Source organism: Bufo gargarizans, chromosome 2 (genome assembly GCF_014858855.1).
Source record: "Bufo gargarizans isolate SCDJY-AF-19 chromosome 2, ASM1485885v1, whole genome shotgun sequence".
Classification (NCBI taxonomy): Eukaryota; Metazoa; Chordata; class Amphibia; order Anura; family Bufonidae; genus Bufo; species Bufo gargarizans.
In genome coordinates this window covers 494907066-494915514 of record NC_058081.1, presented here as the reverse complement: position 1 = coordinate 494915514, position 8449 = coordinate 494907066, and positions in this window count along the sequence as shown.

Sequence of the window (8449 nt, the reverse complement as noted above, 5' to 3'; positions counted from 1 at the left end):
CTGCCTAGTGTCAGGAACATTTTCGAGGCTTCTGTTGAAAAGTACAATGCCAGTCATTAAAGGGTTAATACTTGAGCACACTGCGTGTAACTTCATAGTGAATGTGAATAAGGCATTAAACACATATAGTTACTATGGCAACTGTGCTGATATCAGATACATAAGTCTATGACATAAAGAACTCATGGAATAAGATTCCATATCAGAAGGTCCCACGGTCATATGCAGCACCATGCTTGATGTGTCTGGAGACAAGGAACTTCATCATCTGTAAGAGAGAAAGGAGAAAACTGCCTAGCCAGCAGATCAGCCCTAACCGCCTAGACAGCCTATCAGCCTATCCACCTAGCCAGACAGATCAGCCCTATCTGCCTAGCCAGCCACATCAGTCCTATCCGCCTAGCGAGCCAGATCTGCCCTATCCGCCTAGCCAGCAGATCTGCCCTATCCGCCTAGCTAGCCAGATCAGCCCTATCCGCCTAGTGAACCAGATCATCCCTATCAGCTCTATCTGCCTAGCAAACCAGATCAGCACTATTTGCCTAGCGATTAATGGGGTGACAGATGCTGCATCCAGATCGTCCTCACATCCAATGCTAGCTGCTACACCTTTATCTGTAAGCCCTTTAGTGGGCAAATATCTCCATAAGAGGCTCACACAGGGCCTGCTTTGGCCTTACCTTCTTTAACACTGTGTCACTGCTTACTAATCTGTTCACTGTTTAACCTTTATGACTATGTAATGTCATCATATCTATAGTGGATTCATATTATGTGGCATTGTAAATGTACAAATCTTGATAAAATATGCAGTTTTATGTTGTCATTAACTTTCTAAGGCCAAGGGAAGGGCAGCCCTCCAGCCAAGGTTCCCTAGAGCAGTGGTGGCGAACCTATGGCACGGGTGCCAGAGGCGGCACTCAGAGCCCTCTCTGTGGGCACCAGCAAGCTAAAAAAAAGTCTATGGTGTACCAATATGCCTTAGACTTTTCCTGCCATTAATTAGCGCAGGACACGCAATGAACGGCACAGGCAGCGCTATTATAGCTAAATGTTAAAGTACATGGAAGTTCTACTATATTGCATGGTAATATTCAGGATAAATTGCTGTGTTGGCACTATGCGATAAAAAAGTGGGTTTTGGGTTGCAGTTTGGGCACTCTGTCTCTAAAAGGTTGACCATCACTGCCCTAGAGGTTTCCTCCACAGGGGGTTTTCCTCTCCAGAATGCTGGGGGAGACTCTTTGTGAGTCGGGGAGTGCCATTTTCAGAGCCATTTTCATAGTGATTGGTCTGATAATAAATTTGAGGCACTGAAAGAATATACCGTAATTGAATTTTAAATAAATTTTCTCCATTTAAAACCCAATTTAAGTGTGTTGTGCATTTCTTTCATGATCTTTGGTTCGGGTGGTCTTGCTTGGGAGTGATGATCCATTACATATTACCTAGCGATAAAACCAGATATCCACTGGATGCGGTTTTAATGAGGGTCCATTACATATTACATAGCGATAACGCCATATATCCAGTGGGTGCATGTTTAACACTGTGCTGGTAAATAGGATGGAGCAGAGATGATAAGATTTACTGCACAGTCAGTACTAATGTGCTCATATCCTCGAATTAAGATAATGGCGGCGGTTTATCAGTAGTGTTATAAGGTGCATTCATTTATTAAAATGTTAAAACTAACAATTTCACCAAATTTATCAAAAAGGCATGTGTTGTCATAAACTTGGTGCAAATCATTAGGCAGCTCCACCGGCTTAACGAGGTTGTCTACTTGTGACCAATGTGTATGTAAGACGACTATATGGCACTTAGTAATATAGGGGCACATTAAGACCACAGTTTTAGACACCGGTCTTAATAAAGGCCCTGTGCTGGCGGTGGATCCAGCGCCAGTTCTAAATGTAAGAAACCTACCTGGCCGTCTTCTTCCATGCCATGCCGACAATTTTAGATAGTGGAGCAACAGTTACACCTAATTTAGGTGTATTTTGGTATATTAAACAACCCCCATAGTCTTTGTTGATATTCTGTGTTGTTTGCCACATCTTTAGGCAAATAATCGGAGCTGTCCACATAGAGGGCCTGTCCATAAGATGGCCGCTGATGGAGGATCATGTGACCAGACACATCACTTAGTCTCCTTCATTCAAACACACTGCACCTGCACTAAACTCCCAACAGTGCAGATGGCAGGTAGAGTGGAATTACAGATGGCAGGTGGGGTTTATGGAGGAGACATCACATGGAGATGATTTGCCTGGTCACATGACCCTCCGTCAGCAGCTATTTTATGGACAAGACCTCTGTATGGACAGCAAAAAGGACTTGGTATAAAAGGGGGCATACCTTATGAAATAGAGAAAACGGCAAGGCTATATTAGTAAGTGCTATATAATCATCTTACAAACACATTGCTGAACAGTAACCAACAAGGGGCCAAACCCTTTAAGTACCAACCAATGGTTTTCCCGCTGCCTAAATCTTGACTCTTGAAGGCCATGCAAGAGTGGCGGCGGAGTGTAGCTGCAGTGCAGGCCGGGCATGCTAGGCAGAAGGCTATAATTATAATATAAGAAAAGGAGACATGGCATCCATGGCACTAAATCGAAGTAGGATGGAGTCAGCTATAATCAAGCCTAAAAGCTACATAGTGAGTCCTATATTATCATCATCAGATAATCCTTTTGGTAATTCCAATTGTGATCAAATGAACACACAAACATACATGTACATTTACCTTACTGTGGAGGACGAGGTTTAGAACAACTTCAGAGGACTCCATGTGATGTTGTATGGGCCTGGGGGCTAGTAGAAGAGGAGGGAAGGAAGAAAGGGAGGAGAGAAGGGAGGGAGGGCAAAGTCACCTGAGCTCATCCTCCAAGGTTCAAGCAACTGAATTCTCCTGGCAGATGTTGTACTTTAAACAGGGGGGGCTTTGTGGAAGTTTGGGGGTTGTCTATAGGAGTTCTGTGCTGCAGCCTCCTTGGGCTCAACACTCCTAATAGTGGAAGGTGAAGGTGTGGAATGCTGGAGGAACAGAACCTGTAGCTAGGATGGAGCCTGGCGCCCATTCAGTGTACTGGGGTAATGCTCCCGGTACAATTGCACAGCTTGCATACGTCAAGCAGGGAGCTTCCACAATCAATACATTTGCAATTTAATCCTTCGAAATACAGAAACGAGATAAGGTAGGTACCATTCAGTCTCCAAAGAACAACCAGTAATGCAGGAATGGTTTGTGTATGTGCATTCATTACACATACTAATTGTTTTATAGATGACGGGACTTATATATGTATTCAGACATAAGAACATGGACTGCATAATGAGTGTAAGGATCAGCAACAAAGAACCATGGAGAGCATTATGCAACACGCCAGACCTGCAGGGTATAGCGACAGTGAGGTCACGGTATGGGCAATCGAGGGTTACTCACTTTTTGGAGGACCCTGGGCAGGCATGCAGCAGTGAATGAGAGGCAGACACTAATTCCTCTGGGGCACACTCTGGGTGTAGAGACCTGGCCTGATGTTGGGTGAGGTGCCCTGGTTGTTGCAGGTGTTTAGAGTGCCTGAGCCAAGGTCCCTTTAAGGATCGTGACGCCAGTGCCTGTAACGGTAGCACACTGGTTTGCAGGAGGATTAAATGAGTACGCAGTTGTTGAACCAAACGTTGCTTTACTTGGTGAAAACAGTCCAACTTTATACATGCCGTTACAGAAGATGTTAATGCAGTCCTTTACAGTTCCCAATGCACAGCAGTTTTATATCACAGCAGGTTTCAATCTTTCAAGATACTTGGAGGGTATATATAGTTAATGCTTTGCAGTGCAATGCTGCTCTATCCCCACAGCTATTCTAGCTGGCTGGATCCCAAGGCCCGGATGCCTAATTGATGGCTTAAATCCTTGGTATAAATTCCTTCCTCCAGTATTGGCACTTGCTTAAGGTTACAGTACCTTTGTTTCTTAGCTGTCTCTCTCTCTCTCTGCTTCCTAGCTGTCTCTCTCTCTCACTGCTTGATGTGAAAGGTGGCTGCAGGTTTCTCCCAGGAGGTGCTGTCCTACTACTGGGGTATCTCAACTGAGCTATCCTTAGCCTCAGGAGCTTCAGGCTGACGAGGTAACTCCTCTAGTCCCCTGGAATACACTCGGTCTCCAAGCAGGCTTACTTCTTCTAGCCTCTTGGTACAGCTAGGGACTAGGACTGTCCAGCTGCATGTCAGGAGGAGGCCCTCAGCATATCCTGGGCTGGTGCCTTCTCACTTCTGTCTCCACAGACTCCTGACTATGACCTAACCACTCCCTGTCTGGGCCTGGACATTTATACTAGGGGCTCCCTATCTCCCTCTAGTGTCTGGGAGGCTAAATTACACCCCACTAGGCCTGCAAAGCATATAACAGGGAAAATACACAAATGCAAAAACACATTGAAAATACGTTAAATGCATAGATCAATACAATATCACTGTCTCTTGTGAGTAGAAGTACATGCTACCCAATTGACCCTTGTGTAGTGCCCACTCCTACCTAGTGGGACACTACAATTATAATCTGCAACTGCGCATCTTCCTTGGCTGATTGTAGCCCATTCATTACCTGTATACTATGTAGGAGGGCCAAAAGAGGGTGGTCAAGTAGGGTGTTCCCCTTTATATAAATGATCATAGACCAAGAGTCCGATAGATGATTTTACTTTTTCAATGAACCATGCTTGTTGCACAGTGTGCGTAGAAGATGCTGTCGTCGACTCTAAGTGGCGCAATGTACTTGAATGTCACAGAACACAACCATTGTTTAACACATACACAATACTATCTATAGTAAGACAGTATAAACATACACCGCACCAGATTTACCACAGAGGCTGATGCTGGAGGATGGACAGCTGAATGCTTTCATGGAACAGTGTGGAGATGCTCGATGACGGTGGTGGTGGTGTTGCTGCCACATCCTCTGTTTGCAGGGTGGCAGGTGCTTCTCTCGTTCCAAAGGGGAAGGAAGAGGCCGAGACAGCAGCAGAAGAGGGAGCAGTAGGAGCCTCTGATCTTTAGCGGTTCTTGAGGTGTCTACTCCACTGCAGCTCATGCTTTGCGGTTAGATGCCGCATCATGCAGGTGGTGCTCAGATTTATAACATTTATGCCTCGATTCAGTCTCTGACTGCACAGCATACAAACCACCCATGTCCTGTCGTCAGCACACTACCTGAAGAACTGCCATGCCAGGGAACTCCAATGCGCTGGCTTTGGTGTGCTATGTCTCTTGGCGCGTTGGGAAGTAGCAGGCGTACTGGCTGGGGGACGGCCGCTCTGATTTTGCACCCTGCTCCTATATTTCCACACTGTGCCCTTCGACGGCCCCCTCTTCGCCTGCGTGCGGGAGGTGCCACTAGAACTTGGTGGGAAGACACCTTCAGGTGAGGACATTCTGGTGTAGGAACCCTCAGGGTCGCCTGATAGGCTTGTTGACGGGCCGGACAGGCCACCTCAGGGAGATAGCACGACTCCATCCATTTTCCAGGTGCGTCAGCTTTTCGTGCATAGCACTCAGGGAGCTCTGTAAGTCTTGTACCACTCTGACTAGGACTTCTTCGCTCTTTGTAACCCTGAGGGGTGCGACAGTCTGGGTCCGTATCACTCCGGACGCATAACTTTTCTCTTTACTCCGCGCTACAGCCTCTGCCAATATTTGTCGGAAGGTTAGGGCAGGGTCCACCCTGACTCGTTCCTGCAGGGCCTGTCTCAGGGGAGTGCTATAGAGTCCCAGAATAAATTGTTCCCGCAGTATCCCTAGGCCGGTTACTCCGTCTGCCTCTTTTTTCTGTATCTCGGCCAATATTCCCTGTAACGCCATCGCATATTGTGAGACCCCTTCCTCTTCTCGCTGAATCCGGTAAAAGAACGTTGCCCGGAGGTGCCCCGCACTAGTCGTCTCACCGTATATTTCTTCTAGAAATTGCAAAATCTCTTCCAACGTTCAACGGGTGGCTTCTGGTTGTAGGAAAACAGTCTTCCGGGCCTCCCCCTCTAAGGCGGCTAACGCGATTTCCACCTGGAGTTTTTGGCCGACATTGTAAATTCTAGCAGCGCTCCTTAACCTTATCACCCAGTCCGACAGTGACATATTCTGGCCATCAAATTTGGGTAGCAAGTTAAACAACGTGCCCATAGGTAGGGCCCTTGCAGGGGTTCCACCATTGCCTGAGGTGCTCACATTAGCATTATGCACATTGCCTTCAGCCGCCTCCATCTCTGTGACTGTATCCTGTTGGTGACGCCACTTGTAGCGGTCAGAGGAGGGAGAGACCGCAAAGCAGGATTCAAGTACAGTATAGCAGACATGGAGACTGAAGCTAAAACCGCTTTATTACAGAACCAGATATAACTGCCGGAAAATCGAATTAACAGTATAAACAGGTTTACACAGATTACATGAACACGAGTTAGAATAAATGCGTTCCACAGTATACACATACGAGTCCAGGCTACACTCAGCTAGTATACTCCTATCTAGCCCTGCTACCCAGGGGATGCTTCTACAGCGCACTGACTAAGTCCCTGACCCTATAACCTATCACAGATAAGCACCGGGGCCACTCACAGTTCTGCAGATTCTCCTTGATCCCATAAGATGCAGTCTGGCTCCAGGTCCGGTCGCTTGCTTATCTGTCTTTCTCTCTCTGGTTACAGCAGATACAGATCTTCTTCAGCTCTGGCAGGAAGGATCCGACTTGTAGTGGTTTCTGACACATGGTCCCACTCCTCTGTAACACACTGTGCAGTATCTTTCTCTGGATCACAGCTGCAGCACTTCAGTTCAGAGTCTATCTTGGCCTGTCTCCAGCACAGCCAGCTTTTTAGGACTCCATCAGTCAGGCTCCATGTCCCATCACTAGCCTTTACTTGGTTCCTAACATGGCAGCCATCCTCTCACAGCTCTCAGGGCACTCCCACCTCTAGCCAGGACTCAAACCTCGGGAACTTCTGGCTCCTCCTAAGAGACACAGTGGCCTCTAGTGGCTGAAATAAGTCATTACAGTCTATGTAGCACCATATTGTAGATATCTGTGCAAAGAACAGTTATTCTAGGGGCTGACCCTTACAAGCCAAGGTAATAAAGACTCCTCCCTCTGGGCTCCACCCTCAGATCTGGCAGTTCGCTTATTTGGGGAGGCAGAGAAGATGGCGTACCCTCGTCCCAAATGGAACCAAATGTCCGTTGGAGGAGAGCCAGTTTATGAGGAGTATCCACTTGAGATCCAGGTCTCCCAGCTACTAAAAAGACGCGGTCCCTCGATCATTGGTACTGGCCCAGAGGCAGTGGATCCCTCAGTGGCCAAAGAGCCTGTGCCACCTACCTTGGCCCGCACGCCTGATGTGCCGGAGAAGGCCGCTGCTGATGTCCCGGTCCCTGCTAAAGAGAACAAGGACTTAATCGAGTTCCTGGAGGCCGTGGATCCCTCCGCTGCATCAAGTGTCACTGCGGAAGGCGACTGTCACGGCTGGAGATGGGGGAAACCCTCAGCCGTGCGGTACCCGTAGATGTTTGGCTGCTGCTTGGCCAGGACCACAGGATCAGGGAGCAGGTCACCTCCTAAAGCCTCCCTAATCTGACCCTAACTCCTAGCGGCATGAGCCGACCTTAAAGGTAGGAGGACTCATGCTCTGGAACCTCGGGTCCCTACTAACCCTCCGCAGGTCCCTAAGCTAGGAGCTGGGTAGACTACCTGTTCCTCCTGGACATAGAAGAACAGGAGCCTAGAATGGGCAAGCTGTAAATAAGGGGAAACCAATACAACTTATGGCAGTGGCAGGTACATGGAAACTACAACCTTATCTACCTGCCACAGACACACAGCCTGGAACCCATGTGCAAGTGCTGCTATCCACAACCAACAGAAATGACAACAGCACACACCACATATCACACGGGAAACCAGGAAACCATAAGGTGCAATAAACAAGCAACCACATACACATAAACATCACATCAGACAAGGTAACAATTTATGACCAGAAGGGTGGCCCCCACTGGCAGTTTGTAAATAACCAGGAGGATGTCTCCAGCAAGCATGGCTGAAGCACCCTCTCTGACTACTGCCTTCCGCTTTATAGGGCCACGAAGCCACACCCAACAGTCAGACACACCCAGTGCACACACACACTAGGAAGGAAGTTAACCCTTCCAACACCAGGGAAGGGAAAACATCCACTTAAAGTGGAAGTGCACACAATAACCCCCGTGCACACCAGACAAGGGAAGTGCACACAAACACATGTTGCCAAGGGCAGCCGCACGCATACCTGTTGTCCACGGCAACCGCACTTTAGGCAAACAACTAAGTGCCCCCAGCTGCGGTTGACACAACACCAAACCGCGGGCAACTGCATGCGGCTCCCAAGGAGTCACGACCATGACCAAGGGTCGTGACAGC